The sequence below is a fragment of the Microtus pennsylvanicus genome, chromosome 4, assembly GCF_037038515.1.
Source record: "Microtus pennsylvanicus isolate mMicPen1 chromosome 4, mMicPen1.hap1, whole genome shotgun sequence".
Taxonomy (NCBI): Eukaryota; Metazoa; Chordata; class Mammalia; order Rodentia; family Cricetidae; genus Microtus; species Microtus pennsylvanicus.
In genome coordinates, this window is record NC_134582.1 from 2,658,956 (window position 1) to 2,681,984 (window position 23,029).

General features: G+C 37.5%; 1 long non-coding RNA gene across 2 annotated transcripts in view; it reads left to right on the top strand.

The window, feature by feature from the left end:
- The window catches only part of LOC142848591 (uncharacterized), a 32,364-nt gene that overhangs the window by 6,424 nt on the left and 2,911 nt on the right, over positions 1 to 23,029 (top strand). The window contains exons 2-3 of one of the 2 annotated variants that reach the window (XR_012910429.1): positions 18,965 to 19,081; positions 19,367 to 19,550. This is a non-coding gene — a long non-coding RNA (uncharacterized LOC142848591). Of the gene's footprint in view, positions 1 to 18,964; positions 19,082 to 19,366; positions 19,551 to 23,029 lie in introns of those variants that run through there. The other variant, XR_012910428.1, reaches the window with a different exon arrangement.

The window sequence follows — 23,029 nt, forward strand, 5'->3', positions numbered from 1 at the left end:
ATATATATGCGTGTGTGTGTGTGTGTGTGTGTACATATATATATTGAAAGACCCTCGACGAGGACCTTTTTTTGGGAGACCTCCCCAACACCAAGGGACAGGCCGATACCGCACGGATGCAAATCGCAAGAGGTTTATTGAGTAGACACAGGTACTTGCGGGCGGCAAGATCTCTCCAAAGACTTGTGCTCCTGCCAACTGGAGGGCGGGCTTTTTATAGGGAAGAGCAAAAAGCAAGTTTACAGAAGCAAAAGCGTGGTTATCGGAATGAGGCGGGGGGCATGAATGGTTTCCTCTCTCAGCATGGATGTCTGGCAACAGTCATCCTGTTCCGATCTTATAGATATCCTGTTTTCCAGTCAACCTGCTTTGTTGATGTCCTATCTTATTGATATCCTGCCTTGCAGTCTTCCTATCTCATAGACATCCTGCTCTCTCAAGCACATGGGATGTTCTTAAGCAAACAGGATGTTCCCCCGGGAGCATGCTAGCTGCGGGTTTTGAGGAGGGGATCTGTAGGGTCTTTCATATATATATATATATATATATATATATATATATATATATATATATATCAGTTAAACACTCCATCCCTATCAGAAAATCTCCTAATCTGCAAATGCACTGATCAACTAAATAAGCAGTTCTCAAGTAAAAAGACACAAACGCCAAAATACATCGGAAATTCTCTTTTTTCATACTCCGCTGGTTTCTGTAATAGCCAAACCTGTTTACACTCTCAAAATCAGTGTGTGATGTCACTCTTTTCTCTATTGTCACTGGCAGTTGTTACTTGTGTTTTGGATGAAATCTATTCTTACTGGAGTGAGATGGAACCTTAAAGTATTTTGACTTTCCATTTCCCTGACAGCTAAGAGTATGGAAAAAGAAAATTATATTCTTGCTTATATTTCATCTCACAACATAAACAAAGGGATTATTACTTGATGAACAAATGAAAAAGAGGGAAAAATTAAGGAAGTTAAGGATTTTCAATGTTATCATTATTTATTATTTAGTACATATCTGATATAGCACTCAACGGCACGCGTGTGAGAATAGAAGACAACTTTCAATTGTCAGCTCTTTCCTTTGACCATTTGAGGTAATACCATGTTATTTTTGCTGTTTTGAATACTCCCGCTGGGCTGGCCCACCAGTGTCCAGTGATTATCCTGCCTCTGTGTCTCATGTCACCACATGAACTAGGGTTACAGATTCATATGACTGCATCATCCTTTTCACATGTGTTCCTTGGGTCAAACTCAGATTGCTATCAATCTTGCGCAGAGAGTATGTTTACCCATACAAACATCTCACGTGTCAATTAAGGACTATTTTATGGAAATTTTTTATCATTAGTCATACGACAATCTATTTTTCTTAAAGGGTTATAAGTAAAATGTGTTTCTGAAAGATATAAAGCTAACATCATGAAGATAGTAGAACCTTAGCATGAGAATTAGATGTCCTGAAATCAAGTAGCAAATTTTGTCATATTTTCCTCCTGGGTCTCACTATGCCAGTGTGAAGTGGCATTAACAACAACCAATAAACCTTTCTTCTGAGGATTGCCTCAAGCTGTTGGGCCCTTTTAAACTAGGCTCACCACAGGAACAATGCAAGCAACTTCTCTCAGTGACTTGCAGAGAGCTGGCCTCCCTTAGCATTCATGCAATGCAATTAGGCCATGAGTGCTATAACCTGGCTGGTGGGCTTCTCAGCAGGCCTCATTCACACAACAATGACTTGGTTGCAGAACTTACATGACTGTCTTTCTACTGGAGTTGGTGTCCTATATGCTACCAACATCTTCAGGGAGAACACCCCAAGGACTTAGACTGGTAACTTGATACTGATGTAATACTGTGGGGTTTCTGTTTTTCTAAAAGAAGGTTAATAAAATAATCCATGCCTACAATGTTCCCCGGAAGCTGATCCTGGAGATCAAATCCTGGACACTGATTGCTCACTGCCTGTATGTTACAAACATTCTCTTTGTGGGAATGCTCGGACCATAGAACACTCAAACTGGCTATAACTTCATGAGTGCTAAGGATGTTGCCAGAGGAACATTTAGATGGAAAATAGAATTAAGTGTCCTGGTTTGAACCATATCTTATACTTCTGTATCCAAGTCAGACTGTGAAGAGAAAAAAGTCAGACATTAAAACCTATGACAAATCTCCATGGTGAATGTTGAACTCAGTTCCGTTAAAGCCTCAAAGGTGTCTGCCTTGCTCTCAGAGCCATAGGATTCGGTGTCTTAGGGCAAGGGCCATCAAGGGTGAAATGACTTGGCCTTCTGTGGTATTTGACCCCACTTCGCTTTATTCCTTCTAAATTAAAGTTACAATCAGATATAGCTTTGATGGGCAAAACTTGAGTCTGTTTCAGATAAACACGCTATTTCTAGAGCCTGCATGTGATAGCGATACTTGAGTGTGCAATGTACCCTCCATACTAAGTCTCATAGGCCATTATTTTCTTCAAGCTGTAAGAAAATATTACAGTAGATTATTAGCAATTTATCTGCAGAACTGACTTGGGGGTTCTTGCCAAGTCATTCAGTTCTGAGTCACAGGATTATCCCTTTGACTATTCATATGTGATATTCTTCTAGATATTTCTACTTGTCTCCATAGTCCTGTCATAGCAGTCTGTGGAGCTGGAGACTTCTTCCCCATTCTGCTAAGGTATCTACTAGTCTCTATACCGCATCAGGACTTGCCTGATTGAGATATACTAGACTTAGACCAAAGAGTTGATCTAGAACCAGTGAAGAGAGCTAAGGAACACGTTTTAAATTATAAACTAATCTCTTTAGTTCATTAATACATCCCTCATTATTGGAGTAAATATTATTGTGTAATGTAATTTCATAACATATTGATTTAGCAATATATTTCCAACCATATCTCCTTTGTTTCAGAAAGCAGTTTTATTTTTAAAATTGAATGAGGCATTTCTAGTGAGATTTATACAGTAACCAGCAAGACTTTTCATGCACCTCAAGTGAAATTTCAAAATATGTCTGACTTATTATTAACATAACAGGGTGCTGAACATAAAAATGGCTTTTAAGAATTTAGGAAAAGAGTCAATACCAAATACATTGCTTGGATAAATCTATAGTCGATGCTATTGCTTCAGTGAGTATGCATCTATTTGTTTTATTTTAATTGTTTTAGTATCTCTCTAATTATTTTTGTAAATGACAAGGTTCTCCATCAAAAAACAGTATCTCTTTTTCAAGATTGGGTTTTCTCTATGCAGTCTTGGCTGTCCTGGAACTCCCTGTGTAGACGAGGTGGGCTGTGAACTCAGAGATTCACCTGCCTCTCTCTGCCTTCCAAGTGCTAGGATTAAAGGCATGCATTTTCATACCTGGCTGAACAATATCATTTTTATGTATATATTTCTGTAGTTTTGGAGAATTTTATGTGTGTTATTCAAATTCATCTCCTCCCTTGTCATCTCCTTCCCTTCTCTTTCCCTTAACTTGTGTCTGTTCTTTGTAAAACCATCAAGGCCAATTTGTGTTGCCTATGTATGTATGTATGTATGTATGTATGTATGTTTTAATATGTAATCCTTTCCTGGAGTGTGGTCCACTGACCAGAGGTTATGTTCTTAGAGAAGACAGATTCTCCCTCTCATATAGCTAAACAATGGGCAAAGGATTTGGCTTCTGGTCCAGCTTCTCTCTTCATACTAGAGCATGGTCTGTCTTGGGCTTGCTCAGATTTGGTGCATCGTGTCATAACCACTGTGAATTCAGCTGCCCCGCTGTATCAAAAGACACTGTTTTCTTCTACTCTCTTATGCTCTTTCTGCTCCTTCTGCTGCAGTCCCTGACCTATGGGAGACATAAGTTATAAATGTTACAGGTAGGGCTGGATATACTGAAATTTCTTATTCTCTGCACCTTAATCTCCAATACAAACATACTTTGGGTATCTCTGTTGATCTTCATTTACTACAAGCAAGCTTTTCTGATGTGAGCTGAACGATGAATTGATCCATAATATATAGTGATAAATCACTAGAAATTGGTTTAATGCTATGTATATTTAGCAAAATAATAGGAGTTGATTCTCCCCAAGGTTCTATGACATGTATAGTCACATATTCTTAGTCTGATAATGGTGCTAGGTGTAGGACTTAGACACAATAAAGTGGTTTTCATGCCACCATCACAATGGTAAGGCATGTCTGACCAAGCCACTTAATATTGTAGCTCACAAAAATGGCAGCTGGGTAATGCTGATATTTTTTTTCTTCTCTGCTACCCTGTATAGCAAATTCCAGTTTTATGAAAGCTTACTAACTAGTAAGGATGAAGCTTCTAGATTTGTGCCAATTTTATTTCATATCCTATGACACAAGTTTATGGTGTGTTCAGGAGTGGAATCGTACTGCCAAATTCTGCAGGGGAGTCAATAGCATTGGAAATTGTCTGTCATGTTTGAAGTTATATGGAAAGTCATGTGCCAAGAACTCTAGAAGAAGTAGCCCATTTCTGGCAAGGAGAGTTATTTGTTATCTCCTATGATGTTTAGTATAGGCATTGTTTCCCCATTATGGTGTAACTCCAATTTAACATTTTTAATCTGTATATGTGTATGCACACACGTGTGTATATACATATGTAAATATATGTGGATGTATATGCATATGTATGCATGCACTTATATCTATTTTAAGAAACTTCTAGCAGTATAGCCTCTTTTACATTTTTCTTGATAAATTTTAGCTTTTGGTTTGTTTCAAGATTTTTTATTGAATTACAGAGGATAGATTTGCAAGAGAGGGAGACTCAGGCTAATTCATAAAGGGCCAGTATTCCCACAAAATAGGACTATACACAGCCAATGTATTTTGAACAAAGCCAATTTAACTTAAAATTTTTATCACATTGAAGACAGCTTTAAAGAGGAACTGATACAAAGCTGCCTAAAATGTTGATCCATTAAAGAGAGAAAAAAGTGGGGTGAGGTGAACCTGTCTTTTTAAGACTATTTGCTGTTCTATGGAAGATCTGAATTTGATAGCCAATATCTACAGACTGGCATGCAATCATCAATAACCCCCATTTGGGGGATTTATAACTGAAAAACAGTCTTGTAAAACAAACTACAAAAGACAGATGAAGGTAGTTGAAGAAGATACTCAAGGCTGACCCCTGACATTCCTATTCATGCTCAGCATGTGTTCATTTATGTATATTAACACACAGACATATAAACATGCATACACACAAAATAATCCAATTATGTATGTTCTGATACACCTGTGTTAAAACATATCTTTATCAAATATCAAGCCTCCTTCAGAAAAAATTGCCTTGTATTAACAATGGAACTTGATAATCACCCCAGATGCACATATTTGTATTCTGGTTTCCCAGATAGGCACAGTACATTAAGTGAATCAATAAGAAAATTACTCCAACCTTTACTGCTTTCTGCACAACCCATGTTTAAACATTAGATGATAATGCTTACCCACAATGTTGTCATTTGTTTAATTAAATTAGTAAGTGGCTGTATTAATTTATGCATGAGCTAATCATTAAATAAATCAACAGTTTGCTGCTGAGATAAAATAAAACGAAGAGATGATGTGCATTTCTAAAATAGTCAGTTATTATTATTGTTACTAAGAAATATTTTGAGAGTAAGAAGTAAATATGAAGTGGCATATTGATCGAAAGATAAAGGCTCTTCTCATCAGTATATAGAATCTAAGTCTGAGTCTGAGGAGTCACCTGGTAGGAGATAATTGGCTCTCGGAGTTTGCCCTCTGTCCTTTACATGTTCACTGTGTCATGTGCCAAAATGCATAAAGTGAAGAAACATAAATAAAATATTCTCCACTTTTAAGTCATAATATCAGTCAATAGGCAAATCCACAGCAGCTATGACATTTTCATATTAGTCTTTACAAAGTTATAACAGAACAAGATGGTTTTGAGGTTATTTTGAACATCAATGAGCAAGCTTACAGGTAAATTTGGCTTTCTTAGATGGCAGTAGGAAAGGGTGGGTTATTGATTAAACCATTGTGCTGTTAAAATTGTTCTTCAAAGTTTCTGTAAGTAAACAGAATGTGCCTCAACAGTTCAAGTCTAGTGTTACTCTCCAACGTAGTTTATGATAATCTCACAGTTTTGAAAGTCATCTCCAGATGATGTGCCTCTGCAGTTCAAGTCTATTATTACTCTCCAACGTAGTTTATGATAATCTCACAGTTCTTAAAGTCATCTCCAGATGTATATGAAGACAGGGTGGTGTGCATGTGTGCGTGTGTGTGTGTGTGTGTGCATGTGTATGGTATGTGAATGAAAACTTGTGAAAATAGCTGTGTCTGCAGAGAGTGAATAACTAAAGACAATTTTACTACTGTGCAGAAATTACAAAGTGTCAACTTCAAAGACTAGTCATCTTTTATTGGACTAGTACTAGATTTTCCCCTCCCCCTTGGAGTAGCCATTGCTTGCCTATTTCTGTGTCAGAATTAACATGCTGTGACCAATAAGTAAAAGTCCTTTGGAATCAATTAATTTAGCAGATCACTAACATCCACCAACTCGAAAGCTTAGAAAGCATCTTGGGCCTATAGGAAAGCTTCTTCCATCTCCCTGCACCTGTCTCTCTAATGTATCCACCAATGTCAAAGTGACCTTGATTTATGAGTTTCTTTGTTCTGTAAAACTATAAAAACTTTATGAAATTACTTCCACAGTGGACCATGAGATTTAGCATCACTTAAATCTATGGTACCTAGCTAGGATGAACATTCAAAATGGTTCTGAAATAAATGGTCTCTTAGTCTCTTTAATATAAGAGCTGTGTCAGTAGACACATATACGTGTGTAAGCCACAGGTCCACTTTGTGTGCTTTGATTTACTGACCTCCAACCTACTCTTTGCTTTTTGGTCATGGCATGTCTTTAGTCCTGGAGCTGAGCTTGCTAGCCAGCAAGTTCCAGGCTTCCTGACATTTCTGCCAGTCCCAGGCCTGGAACTGCAAATATATACGTCTCTACCTGGTTTTACATTCTTTGAGGGGATCAGATTTCTGATTCAGGGCCATCTCCTTAGCCCTCAATTAAAGAATGGTTTGAATATATTGGTACCTTAAGGTAGTAACCATGGCAATCATAGGAAAATGGATAATGGATTATAAAGTAGGATGATCAAATGCAAGACCTTCTGCAAACCATGCCACAGTTACAGCATCTTTCATCTCTTCTCTCTTTGAAAAAATCTATCTTAAGAATTACCGAACAGCAAAACTGCAGTTATGAATAGACACACACTGTAGGTGGTACATAGCAGAGACAGGCTTGAGCAGAGACCAGGTGTGGGAGAGACAGAACAGGTGTAGGAGAGTGAAGCAGAACCCACCAATCATGATGTAAGCAAGGCTCAAGGTCTCCACATACACATAACACATGCTCATAAGAATAGTTGAGTGTTGGAAGCAAGCTATATGCTGTCTGTCCCCGAACTGAATATTCACTCTCACATTGTATGCTCATATTTGTGACCTAACACCCTTCTATTTTTGCTTTCAAAGATGTTACTTTTTTTCTTTTAAGACATATTAAACTGAAATTAAAGTAGAAAAACAGATTGGTTTTTGTATACTATAGGATTTTCACTGTCTCTGGTGCCTAAGAACAGTTTCTAATATCTGTTAGGAAGATGAATGGCAGGCCTCAGCATTTGTTTCCTTTTGTAGGCTGCAGAAGTCATGTCTGGACTGCATAAACAAGGTAGCTCACAATCCCATTTGCCTATTCCAATTTCTGTGTTTGACTGTTGATGCAGGGTTTTCAGTCTCTATTTGCACCAACTTTGGACCCATGCTGAGATGAAACTATCTAGGAGGAGAAGCAAAGAGGAAAACTGAAGCTTTGTTTACAAATTATTTGCTTCTGTCTTTCAGTTATACAACAAAGTGAAAGCAATGATTCAATTCCAATAATAGATATCTTCATATTATTAGATAGAAAAATATTGTACTACGAGGGATGATTAATAAATGTAGAGGGCCTTCACTTCATCTTAAATACATATAAGTTACTTACAAAATTCATTAATTGGAATAAAATAAAATATTTCTGAAAGCATTTTAGTGAAAATAATCACCATCTTCTCTTTTCCTTCATCTTTTTGTCTTTGATTCACTATCTATCTATATCTATGTCATCTATTATCTTTTTCGGCAGCCATATCAGTGTATCTAGAGTTACACAGACAAGAGATGCTGAGTTCCTGGGTCTTGTAAAGCTGGTGCTGCTTGTTTACCTCTGAAGAGAAATAAGCTGCTGCCAGTGTTTCATCAAACACTTCCAGTTCTGTTTCTCAGGTTGTTAATATACAGACATGTGTTCTATAATGTGTAGAGTATATTTAATGAATTAAGCAACCATTAGTGTTGGCAATGATATGATGATGTGCAGCACGATACTAGAAAATCAAATGACAAGAATTGTGTATTCTTTGAGCAAACAAGTAAAGTTAATTTTTACATTTTTTTTCCACTGGAATTTTACATGTTTTTTCTTATTGCAAAGTACTCATACAAAACAATTGCTTTTCAAGGGTCTTGATGAAGATATATACTAAGAGACAGATTATTTTTAAAATTGTCTCATAAGTGCCTGATTTTCAAGTTTTGTTAGGATTTCCACCCCACATCCTTTGTCTCCAGATGACTCTCCCCTTCCTATTTCTTACTTGCAGTGGGCATTTGACCTTTGTTGTTATCTGGAATGCATTTTTCCATTTGCATCCATCCATCTGGAAACTGTAGCCTACTTCCAGTTTGTAAGGCTCTGTGGGGTTGATATCACCTTAAAAAAAAACTAGATTTACTAGACTTTATTCAGTTTAGTTTAGTTAATTCTTCTCACTGCAGGCTTGCCTGAATGATTAGCTTTTTCCAGGAAAAGCAAGAGCTGTTACTTGATAAGCTGCTATCACCAGACCAGCAAACCTGAAGTAAACACAGACAGCAGGAAAATAAAAAGGAATGAGGATGAGGTGAGAAACATAATAGTAAGGAGAAAATCAGAAAGCAAGCGATCTGAATCAGTAACTAGGAACAATATGGGTCTTTAATTACTGACTGAGGAGGAAGACGAACACAGAGGAAGTAGGAAGAAGATTAACATAAGAGTAAGGATGTATGGAAGTGTCATAAAGTCATACTATTAACTATATATCTAAAAATACAATACATGTAAGTCTTTATATGCATATACAGCATAAATACATTTTTCAATCTGGATTGACAATCCTTCCCACCAAGAACCATACACTATCTAACAAAAACTTCAACAAAAGAACAAGAAACATTCTTTTGAATTGTTGGTCAGGTTTTTATAAGAGACTCCCAAACATTAGAGGGTATTGCTACTGACTTTGGTTGCTTCCATGAGGTGAAAGATAATTAGACATTGCTAATGATGTCATGAATCTCAGTCACAGGACCCAGAAGACCAATGATAGATATGTTCTGAAATCTTAATCCCTAAGGGCTAGCTTTCCTGGTACCAGAAGATGGCATGCAAGCTTCCAATGAAGGGAAACAACCAATAGTCTTCCTCAGCTATCATGCCTGTGAAACCACAACAATGAACAGTAGCTCATAATAGCTTACAGAAGAGAGCAACAGTAGCACACATACCTTGGTGCCCTCTAATGGGACATAAAATAAACTCAAAAAGGGAAAAATCATGTGTGGTACTGTAAACCTAGCTAACTGCCCAAGGCTAGTGAGTCCATGGATCTTCAAGGAGAACCTAAAACTGAACCGACATAATTCCTAACTTAATTTTAAACCTTTATACTTCTACCCAGAGATAAGTGTAGTTCTAGCTCCTCATCAAAGAAACTTCTCTAGGCTATAGATAGAGACTATTACAAAAGAGTACAACGGATCAAGATGAAGAGGTGTGAGTTCAGTCTCATCTGGTACACCTACAACACAGCTCCTGTACTGAGGGTCAGCAATCATTTCAGAAGATAGAGAGCAGAGAGATTGTAAAAGGCAGAAGAGCAGGAAGTTGACTATAATAATGTTTCTTCTACAAATGTGAGAAGCTACATAGTAAAGTTTGACCAACATGGCAGGCTAAACATGGACTGAACAGGAAAGAAACAAATAGACATGTTAACATGATGGGGGAAGGTTGAAGAAGACTCAGTCCTAGACAAAAAGTTTACAGGCAGTTAAGGAATTCTGAGAATGAGTGACATGTTCTTCCACAGGGAATAACATAACAATTGGTTATTCAATACCAAAAAGTCAGCTCTGAAAACATATACTTACACATCACTGAGTAGGTATTTACTTACTAAGGAATATATATTCCTTATTAATACAATATATTGTATATAATGGATATACTACTTATTAAGATATGTATATATATGTGCGTGTGTGTGTGTGTGTGTGTGTGTGTGTGTGTTTAAGAATAATTAAAGAAGCCATGAATTTGACAGAGTGAGGAAAGGCGGGTATGGGGAGAGAATGGAAAGAAGAAGGGACATGGGAAAAATGATGCAATATCATTATAATATCAACAAGATAGAAACCAAGACTTTAAACTATTGGTTGTTTTTGTATGTCACAGAGAAGAAGTTGTTTCCAATGAAGAGGAGGCTAAAGTGTATCTTATCAGTGCTATCATATGTAGCAATAAAAATGCCACAGAAGTAAATTATCAAAGGATGAGAGAAAACAGAACAAAAAAATTAATTAGGGGTCTAAGGTCTAATTGTTTTTGAGGAACAGAGACGTGTTGCTAAGTTTTCATACTACAAATGGGTAATGATGTCTGCCTGCATGGTTGTGTGGTAATGATAGTTACGAACATTACAATAAGACAGAGGGATGGGAGGACACAGAGACAACTCCACTCTGCTAATGAACAGCAGTTGCGGTTTTCTACACCAGATGAAGCCAGTCAACATTTCAACAGAGAGTGGTCAGGAGTTCATTCACCCTCAACCCTTGTGAAGAGCTGGCTCCTGGAGGAAAGAAGAACAGTTTTCTTTAATGGTGTGACCACTAGAAAGTGGGTCATGCTCCACATTCGTTGGTATATGAGCAGAAAAAATTAGACTTAGCTGGGTATAAAAATATTGAAAAGAGGACAGAAAGTGGGTGGGGTGGTTGGTGGGGATGGATCAGGGAGGAATTGAGAAGTGGTAAAATTTGAATATGATCAATATATGTTTGTGCATATATTCAATTCTCAAAAAATAAAACATTATATTTTAAAAAGAAAATATTTGGATGTCATTTTAAATCTTCTAGGGATGATATGACATAAATTATGACACTCAGTCAATTTTATGCCTTTATTTCTGAATTATTTTTTAATTTTTTATTGAGAAAAAGAAAAAAAAGTTTCCGCCTCCTCCCAGCCTCCCATTTCGCTCCCCCTCCTCCCACCCTTCTCCCCCTCCCCCCACTCCTCTCCCCCTCCTTTTCCAGTCCAAAGAGCAGTCAGGGTTCCCTGCCCTGTGGGAAGTCCAAGGTCCTCCCACCTCCGTCCACGTCTAGGAAGGTGACCATCCAAACTGGCTAGGTTCCCACAAATCCAGAACATGAAGTATCTTTACCTGATTGTCTGAAGTTTGAGAAAATAAATTTTAGCAGCTTTTCAATTCTACTCACCTCAATATGTGCTTTTGAAACATAAATTTGTCAATGTTTTTTAAAAAATATTTATCATGAATAGAGCGAATACAAGAGAGTAGAGAACCTGGATATATTCATATGTCATGTCTATAGTCAGCTTTGCTTAGCATGGTTGAAAATAATCTAATCACAAATTTTTTGAATAAGTATAAACATACAGACTGTGGGACAAATCTGTACATTTAATTTCCTTAGGGATCAAACCCTAAATTGTATTCTGGGGTAATGGAAATGTGGATTTCAGTCATGAAACATGAAAATTGCGGTATGGCAACTCACAGCTGTAGACATAGGATTCAGGGACTTTTTAGACCCTGAATGGTACCTGCTCTTCTGTACACTTTAAAGCTGTGCCACAAAGGTTGTTCACAGGCCAGACTTTCACAGCAGGTGTTTTTTTTTTTTGTTTTTTGGTTTTTTTTTTGTTTTTTTTTGTTTTTTTGAGACAGGGTTTCTCTGTGGTTTTGGAGCCTGTCCTGGAACTAGCTCTTGTAGACCAGGCTGGTCTCGAACTCACAGAGATCCGCCTGCCTCTGCCTCCCGAGTGCTGGGATTAAAGGCGCGCGCCACCACCGCCCGGCACAGCAGGTGTTTTGAGAAGGAATGCAGAGGCTCATGGGATGAGATTGACGTGCTGGGTGGCAATGAAGTATCACATGGAGTTGCTGGTGATGGGTTAAGCACAGGAAAGACACAATAAATATCATTCAAGCAGTGAACTGGCAGTAGGGACACCAGCAACCAAATGCATTAAACTATAGCTTCATTTTTTTAAATTTTATTTTTGAGATTATAATGCATTTACATCATTCTCCCTTCCCTTTTCTCCCTCAAGACAAGGCTGATGTGATGTAGGATACCCCTCTGTATGCTATGAATACATTTTATTATTTTTGGTTAATAAAGAACCTATTTTCGCCTATGGCAGGTTGGAATATAGTTAGATTGGAAAACCAAGCAGAGATACAGAGAAAAGGAAGACAGAGTCAGGGAGATGCCACCAGCTGCTGGGGAAGCAAGATGTGAGATTAAAAAGCCGCAAACTCATGAGTCCTGTGGTAAAATATAGATTAATAGAAATGGGTTAATTTAAATTAAAAGAGCTTGTTAAAAATAAGCCTGAGCTAATAGGACAAACAGTTCACAATTAATATAAGTTTCTGTGTGGTTACTCGGGATTGGGTGGCCAGGAAACAAAAGCTCAGCCATCTCCAGTTACCCTTAAAACAAAAGAAGTAATTACAAAATTAGGCAAGTTGGTAGCTAGTGGACTGCAGAGCTCTAGCCATAGAAGAAATAGAGCAGGAGTGTCAGAAACATAGATTGGAATAGCATCATCAAAGAAGGATCATCCACTCCCTGTTACAGAAAGAACAAGGCATAGTTACCTAGGGCGGCACAGTGGGAGTTCACTAGGGCGCTAATGAGCATGGCCTATCAGAGTGAGCACAGCAGGATGCAGGAAGTCAGAAAGAGATGATGTTGAGAAAGGCAGGGGTGAAAACATCAAAAATCCTCCCTCAGTTTATCCACCTGAGCTTTTTATTTCTGAATTGAACTCCAAAGACTGTAGAGGATTCCGTGTCCCCAGGAGGGACTTTGCAATATTTCCTCAGGTAGAGAACTTGGTAATGCTTCCTTGGGGCTCTGCAGATACTCAATGTATATTGGCTGCATTAGCTGTCTCAGGCTGCTGGAAAACAAACAGATGATTTAGGGGGAAAAAGTAAGTAAAAAATGTGCCATTTCTTCAGGAGACTCTACCCCGAAACCAGCCTGTTGCTAGAACTGGCTTCTTTTTTTAAAAAAAAAAAAAATGTTTATTTATTTATTATGTATACAATGTTGTGTCTGTGTGTATGCCTGCTGGCCAGAAGAGGGCACCAGACCTCATTACAGATGGTTGTGTGCCACCATGTGGTTGCTGGGAATTGAACTCAGGACCTTTGGAAGAGCAGGCACTGCTCTTAACCTCTGAGCCATCTCTCCAGCCCCCAGAACTGACTTCTTTCAAGCGTCTGCCAGGGAGAGTCTGTGCATGCCTGCCCCTAGCCTGTGGTAAGTACTAGCATCCTACTGCTTCTGTCCAGAGATGCCTTCTCCATGGGGTTTTCTATTGTGTGTCTGGACCCACAGATTCACTTCTGTAAGGCCACAGGCTTGAGTCATAGCCCAGCCTACGTCAGTACCAATCCCATTTAGCTACAGGCAAAAAACAAACAAACAAACAAACAAACAAACAAAAAACCACCTTTGCCAAAGGATAAATTTCTGATGATGAGTTTAAGGTTTCACTACATAGATTCTGAACCACCCTGTTCAGCCCACAGCAATGGAAAAAGCATGATGACATTTTGAGGACTGTTGAACTTGAATTCAGGGTAGGTACTGACATAAGGATCTGAAGATTCCTGAAGAAGTAGAATAGACTTCTACTGTGGGTCAGAAACTCTAAGTCATTCGCACACGCAAATGTCAAGTAGCAGACTAGAATGATAGCTTAGTACACATAGTTCTTGACTTCCAAGGATGCGGACCTGAGTTTGGTCCCCAAAGTTCATCTTCAAAGGGCTGTACGAGAATGTATATCCTATTAGTGCCAGCACAGCACTGTAAAACAGACAGTAGGACCCCTGGGGATCATTTGCCAGTCATCCTGGCCTATGTGATGAGGTCCAGGTCACTAAGACCAACTATCTCAAAATGGGGGACAGAGAGAGAGAGAGAGAGAGAGAGAGAGAGAGAGAGAGAGAGAGAGAATATGAGCAATGACTGAGGAATGACCCCAGATGTTGTCCTATGGCCTCCACATATACTTGAACCTGAAGGTCTGACGTCTGTGAAAATGTGAAGCTACATAGGGCAGCTCTTAACCACAACTGTCTACAGGCAGCCAGGTGTAGCAAATAGGAGTCTAGGAATGTAATCACAAGAAACAGACTAAGTTCCCTTCCCTGATCAGCTAAACCCAGGCTTAATTTGGAAAGTGAAATGCTTGATTTCATTGGTAGCCATTACTTTTTCTAATGTTCTGTTTATTCTGACCAAACCACAATCTCTTTGATTAAGATAAGCTGCAAACAGATCCTTTCCATATTATATAATTCTAATTAAATGAAGTTAATTGAGAAACTGAAGGAAGTTTTTATTTGGCAGGTTTTATGACTAGAGCATTTTAATTAAGTAGAATTTCCAAGGGATATTGATAATAGTGTTTGGTTTTAAATTGAGAATGTAATCTCTTCAGCCCAGGAGAATGAAGACATACAGAGACTATATTTCTTTTTCATTAAAGAACAACCGTGGTGAACCTGTTTATAAAACATTTCCTTGCAACAGATGATGGGTGTGTTTAAATCACTAGCCTCTGAAGTCAGGGGATGATTTCTGGCAGAAATAGAAAGAAGACTCTTGTGAGGAGTGGGCAGGTTCTAATGTTTAACAAGGCCTTTCATGCTACAAAAGCTGTACTCAGATTCTGAATTGGTACCTGCCTGATGGAACCATAAACTTCATCATAAAACCTCTCAGCTACTGACTGTGGATGAAGATCTCTCTCTGGGTTTTGTTTGCTATCATTTATATGCCTGTCTATAAGAGGAGTGAATTGAAACAAATCAGCTGGTAATTTTCCCACAAGGTGAACAAAAGGCAGTAAGTGTGGTTTAAAATGCATCCTCATTACGTACTGTCTTTATTTCCAGTATACTGCTTGATGGAGGCCAAGCACATTCTCCTACCATCATTCTGAGCATGCAGTGGTTTCTTTTTCCCAGTGCTGTGATGTAAAACTAATAAAGGCAACTTTGGTTCACAGTCAAGGATATAGTTCAGCATTGCGAAGCCAAGACAATTGTGAACTGTTTGCTCTTAGCCACAATCAGGAAGAGAACCAGGAATGCATGCTACTTTTCAGTACACTTTTCCCACAGACACAGAGCAGTATTCCAGTCCCACCTCAGGTAAAGTAATTAAGGAATCTTCCATCCCAGAGATGGATTTGTCTCTAATGTGGTTCTAGATTGTCACATTGAAAATAAATGCCAGTCATTGCTGTGTGGTGAGTGAGGATAGTGACATACACACAAAATTAAAGATATGGTAAAATGAGAGGTAGAACACTCTGAAAGAAATCTGAAGTCATAGAGGAGAATGGGAGATGAAAACAATGCATTGCTGATAGAAAGCTCACTCCAAATGAAGGGTGCGTGAAAAAGCAATGTTAGATCCTCCACCCCACAGAAAAATACCAGTTAGAGGGGACAGAAGCACATAGGTGACATGAAGAGAGAAAAGAAAGATACTCATGGTTAAGGGTTTCAGTGCAGATAGGGGACTAGGGATTAGAGAAGATGGGGTAGTACATCCAAAACTAATAATACACAAAGAATCTTATGGAAATCCGCTATTTTGTAAACTAATTTGCAAATTACATATGTAAAATTTTATATAAAGTATATATTTATGTGAAAGTATGTGAGGGGTTGAAAATATGCATGTGTTAACAATACTGCTTCCAGAAGACATAGGTCATTAAAATAAAATCTCAGTGCCTGTCCCTGGATATAACCCTATAAATTGTTAGTCAGAAAGACTATATAAGTAACTTAAAAAAATAGGCTACCACTATCACTCTAGTTCCTCATGATATCTACATGGCAGGGCACTATTGGCATTCACTATGGATACAGGACATGGAGAAACCAACTTCCAACTGACCAGGGAGCTCTCCTTGCTGGCTACCTTTCCTAGTGCCAAAAGGCTAGTGGAAAAGATAAGCATCAATGGGCCTACTCAGTACTGGAGCCTGCATACTATGGCTCTGACTTTCCAGACAGAAACAACGATGAAGCTTGTGCAATAGTGGCGCAATGGCCATGCAGATAAGCAATTGTTCTCTAATTGAGTAGAAAACCTGTGCTTCAGGAAGTATTTCTTGCCTGGCATGGTATATGTTAAACCTGGGCACATCCTGTTCTAGGGAGATCTATAAAGGGGGAATGGTCATCTGTCATACTGCATTATAAATATCTACCTTTATACCATAAATGTGTGCTGCTCTGGACTTTGCTTAGAGATACTTCATTTTACACTGGGGAAGAGTTTATTTAGAGATATAACATATTGAAGTGTAAAAGGATAAATAGCACCAAGTGCTCAGTTGTGAACCAGTCATCTATATCAGCCTCCCACCATTCAAGCCTTGGAGAACTTTGCTGATGTGGGTACAGACAGTGTAAGAGGCAGCTAATGGGGAGAAAAGCTGCAAATACTGCCTTTTGGACTTGACATGAACGTTGCCCCCATTGACTTAGATAAGGACCCACATAAAGAAGCCAATAAAATTATAGCATGACTGGGATTCCTGAGACTAGGTCCTATCAGATTAAAGTATTGGCAGTTGATGACTGTTGAGGAATTTGCACACCGGTAGGTTGTTCATTCCATAGTAGTTGTCCATGAATCCATGTGCATATGGGAATGAAAACTTGTACAACCACTCTGGAAATCAGTATGGTGGTTTCTCAGAAAATTGGTACAGATTTACTGATCATTTTAATTGTCATCCCTGTCCTGCCAGACAATGAGTTTAGTCCACATAGACTATAATGCATCCAGAGTCCACATAGAAGATGTGTTTCTGTAGCATATATAATATTTGTCTGTGACAAAAAAATCAATATATTTACTCTGAAAAATACTTTGGGGTTTTATTTAATTATTGGAAAGTGACACACACACATCACTTTGAGGTAATGATAATTGACGTAAGAAGAGAAAGTGCCATCATCAGCATTAATAGACAGTATTAGCTTCATCATCTCTTTGATTTGATATATAACAGCATTCCAGTTAGTATTTTTACTTTTATAGAAATATATAATATATGGAAAAATCAATGAAGATACTCTATCAATTATAATTTAAAAATCAAGTAATTTTTTCTACTTAGCACTTCCTTTTGGAGAAAAAGCACACTTGTCTTGAATTAAAATACAACAGCAGTCAGTCCAGTCCCTAGATGTTTGTGTTATGTATTCCCTAAGTTTTGTGCATTGGATGCAATTTATTTATTTTTTTAACTTCTGAATATCTGCAAGGGTTTCCATGCTGAGTGGATAACCCTACACCCATGGATTCATACACAGCAGTAACTAGACTCAATAGATTAATAAGAAATAAAAAAGAAGATAATGGGAAGTTAGGAGGGTGATATGGTATTGGTGGGGCCCAGGACGAGAAGGAGGAAAAAGAAGGTGAGTATGATCAAAATAGACTGTAAACATGAGTGAAATTCTGAAAGAGTAAATATAATAATTACATTAAAAATTCTTGTAGTATTAGTTAATATTTTAAATTATAAGTTATAGATGTACTGTCATGTACAAAATTTTACAGGCTTTACTTTTTCATTAAAATGTTAATAGAAGTTGTCAGTAATTATAACAGCAATTTATTCCCTTCACAGGTATTTGTATAAGGACCGCATTTGAACAAACTGGATGTTAGTTATTATGTAGAAGATAATGTGTCTTCATCCTTTCTTAGGCTGCAGAATCACAACCCAGTTTACAATGGAGAGGCTGCTTTTTGTTATCCAAAGAGTGCCAGCTACTCATCAAAATGTCAGTGTAACATTTATTAACTTTATGAGATGAAAGGGTAAATTTTAGGGTGAAGAGAAAAACAACACATGCTCACTAGCACAAAGGAGTTCCAAGCTGTCTCAGTCTCTGTGATCACGCTCAGACATTTTCAGTTACAAATTTATCAGCCATGACTCAAAATACTTAAAAGCAAATTTTTAAAAATAGAATGAATAGTACTTCAAAGTATAAGAAATAGGAAGGTCAATGTTTAAATAGATCCTTTTAAGAGTCATATTTAGTTACTTTACTCTGCAAATAGCAACATATTAAAGAGCAAGTTATATATTCATTTTTCTCTTTTAAGTTTTTGCACACATTCTCTTCAAACAGTACACAATTCACATCATTCAAACAATTGCCTCTACTCCTCTGTTCATTTAAAATACAGAAATACAGAAAATAATCATAGTGTTCTCCCTCTTTATGTGTCTGATTATTATAAATTTGTCCAAATAAGAAGTATTTGAAAAGAAGTACCTTGTACTTCAAAACTTGCTCCAGAACAAGGAATTGAGGACACTTCCTCGCCATTGTCCCTTACTGCTACAGAGCTCCATGATTTCATGTGGGTGTCTGTCTATTTCTTTTAGGTAAGTAGTGCAGTCTTCTGTGAATTCCTGAGCTGTCTCTTCACTACTCCCACTTCTAAGGATCCTGTGTCTCTGACATAATTAAAATGTTCATTAATGTAATCATACAGTCCTAAGGTAAGCATCTAATGAGGCCATATCATGGCAAAATTCTTGTATTCCTTTCTTTCTGTGTTGTCATAAGCCATTCCTTGACATGGTTGCATTTCAGACTTCAAACCACTAAAGAAAGATGAGATAAATTGCAATAATTTGCTTGATTTCGGATTAAAGATGTATAAGGCCAAGAAACTCTCAGACATACAAAGCAAAACAGGAAACAATGCTAATATGTAAATATATTAGAAGATATCTTAGTTATATAGTTCTATTTTATCTAATGTCAGATTTTTTTTCCCTCAGCTCCTGAGATTGACAGAAGAGCAAAAATAAAAGAATTAAAGTTCTCCATATCTTATTTTCAATGTATCGTTGACCTACTACCCCCTTAATGATAGTAGCTGTAGTGTATACTGTAGGTCATTGGTGTGAGTTCTTCTGTATATGTGTTTCATGTATTGGTTAATGAATAAAGAAACTGCTTTGAGCCTATTGTAATGATCTGTCTATTTAAGATACAAGCCACGCCCACTCCCTCCCCCATCTGCTGAGGCAGCTAGATCTTTTTTCCTGCTTGCAGCCTTAGTCTCTCTTTTCCTGCTCCCTCTTGTAGAGGCAGCTTTGGCCCCACCCCACCCCCACCCCTGTCTGTCTGTCTCTCTATTCTTCTCCCCTTCTCCCTTCCCGTCCATACTTCCATAACCCATGTAATAAATATCCAGCCTCACTCAGCATGGTGTGCTTATCTGTTTGTCTCTCACCATGCTGGGTCCAAGCCACTGTGGGAGACCTGCCACATGGTCTTGTATACCATCCCTGCCTGGGACTGGCTGCTCTTGGGGCCTCTTGCCCACTGCCTGCTGCTGCAGAGAATCCCACAGCAAGCTACTCAGGGATCCGCAGCAATTTTAAAATATCCATTACACCTATTACAAGAGGGCAGAATAGAGCTAGGCAGGGAAAACTAAACTGAATGCTAGGAGAAAAGAGGTGGAGTCAAGAAGACACTATGGAGCTGCCAGAGGGGAAAGATGCAAGCTGCCAGCAGGAACCTTGCCAGAAGACCACAAGCCACATGGTAAGATATAAACTAAAAGAAATGGGTTAATTCTAGATGTAAGAGCTAGCTAGCAATACACTTAAGTGATTGGCCAAGCAGTGATATTAAATAATATAGTTTCTGTGAGATTATTTTGGGAGTCTGGCGCCTGAGAAATGAACAAACAAATGCCTACAACAGGTAATGGTGCATAGAGTTTGACCACTTGCTAGAGTTGACTTATACTGAATGATTAACATTGGAATTTTGAGAGCCATCTAGAATTATTCTCTTATATAATTCCAATAGCACTATTCAATCTGACAGCTTATTTAAAATTTAAAATTGTAAATAATTGATCTAATTTTTTTCTAATGTATCACCACTGTGCAGTGCCTACACAATTCAAATTTTCTGATGCATTCCCTGCAGCATATTAACTCCGGCTTTGTTTAATTCAGTTTTCAGCGAGAGAGACTCTTGATTGTGAGTAAATACTCAAACTATTCCCCGCTACCTGGATCTAACTATGGTTGGCAGCATGAAAGGTTTTTAAAGAACATATCTTAGTGAGTGCTGTTACAGCTTTTTAACACGTCACATATTCATAGCAAGAAAGAATATTTTCTTGTAATATAAAAGACACAGCAATATCTTTATTTTTTTCCCAAAGTCAGTGCATTCATTTTGTATGAAGAAGTAGCTTGCAAAAAGATGTGTTGTTTGGAGTGCAGCTAGTAATCTGCTTAATAGTGACTCTGGCAGGGAAACAGAAACCAACTGAAAATGAAGCAAAAGCACAATAAGCCAACTATCCTGAAGCTAGCTTTTTTTTCTTTTCAATGCAATAATTTTAAGGAATGAAAGGTTGTCAGATTTTCATTTATTTATGCAAGCTCTGGTTACTGTAGCATAGCTTGTCAATCTACATTCAAGAGTATAGGGCAATCATTTAATAACAAATGCTACTTAAGAAGCAAATATTGTATATATGATTCTTAATAATAAATGGAATACGCCAGAGATTTTGGTTGTGTGTATGCTTCTTGGATCTTATGGATGTTTTTACAATTTAGTTTGTTGATCAAAAGCTATTTCACATTTTTTGTAATCTTTGAATATCCAATTAATCTCTTGTTGCATTTCAAGTAGGGTTATATTTTCTGATGCTTTATTACTATTTGAGGAGATGCTTAAATTATGGCTAGCCTACTTCTGTGCTTTTAGATGATTACTTTGTTATTATATAATTTCCAGATGTAAGCACAATAATCTATGTTTAGAAAGTTATTTGATTAATATATTCAAATTAATCTTAGACACTAACCAGGAACATGTTATCATCACTGAATAAATAAGAATAAACATGTTTTGGCACAATTGTTATTTATGTATGCTCAGTATCCCCAATTAGTGTCTTTATATACCTACAAATATCAAAATCTTCAAAAATGTGGGAAAGAGGTGAAATTACTACATTTTTAAAACAATAACAAAATGATGAATTATTTATAATTCTTTTTACATAAATTAACCAAGGTAATGTCTGTGCTCATATATCCCAATTCTTATGTTTTTCCTCTTGGTTTTTAAAAACTTTTTGATATCTTTTAGTATAATAACACCTATTTTCTGAGTATTTCTCTAATCTGGTGTCTGAGAAGAAACAAATACTCCAGATGGATTAGACTGCTGTACATCTGCAAGCTAACAATGCAGTGGCCTGGGCATCCGTAGACACAGCCATCTTTACCCAGCCTTCAGGATCACCTGACTTAAGAAGCCTTCCGGGTGTTCTTGGGCACAATCAGCATGGCATGACGAATTTTCTCACTCCCTGGAAGAAAGTATATTTTTCTGATAATGTTGTGTATAATTATCTTGCCCTTTTTAGCTTCTGTAATATTACAAATTCACATTATGAAGCTTATTATGCTTCTTATTAACTATTCCTTCCACAATTTTTTCAAACCAACCGTGTTTAACTTAGATTCTTACCTACACCAATGTTGCTGCTTATGACAGTAACCAAGCTTTCTTCTGTGTTTACCTAGTACTTTGTAGATTCAAAGCCCTTTGTGAATGTTTCCTCATTCAATCTTTACATATTTATATTTAAAAATAGGAATTCATACATTATTCTAATATTCCCTTTCAACCTAGTTGGAAATTCCATCTTCAGAAATACAAATGATAGCAAAGCTACTCTGGATGTCGGGAAGTGGAGCCATACAGGCTAATGGGAGAAATGTGTACTGGAGTAGCCACTCTGGAAATAAGTCTGCAGATTTCCAGAAAATAGAAATAGATTTATCGTATGACTACAACATGACACAAGTTGATTTACCAACTTGACACAAACCTGAATTGCCTGGAGATGGGGAACCTTAAATGAGAAAATTTCACCAACAAATTGTCTCATGGGTGTGCCTATGGGTTGTTTTCTTGGTTACTGATTGATGTGGTAGGGCCCCGTTCACTGTTGACAGTGCTATTTCTAGGCAGATGGCCGTGGGTTTTTTAGGAAAGCATGTTAACATTGTACAGAATGATCAGCATATATTTAAAATTATATGTGTATATTAATATACTAATACATATATGTATTAATATCTAATACATAATATTCTATGTATTAGAAAAGGGTATGAAATTTACAAAGAGGAAAAACAAATAAGGTAATATCACAAAGAGATTGTGTGATCTGATGGTGCATTGACAGTTGTGCCTAATTTTAGTCTGTTTCCTGAAATACTTCCCATTAATCTTCCTTACCTTTTCTCCCTTCCCACACACATATTCTCTGAACATAAGACTGGATTTTAAAACAATTGCATTTTAAATGTGTACATTGTGGTGTGGGGGGGTGTATGGGCATATGCACTCTAAGCACACATGTGGAAACAAGGGACACCTTACAACAATCA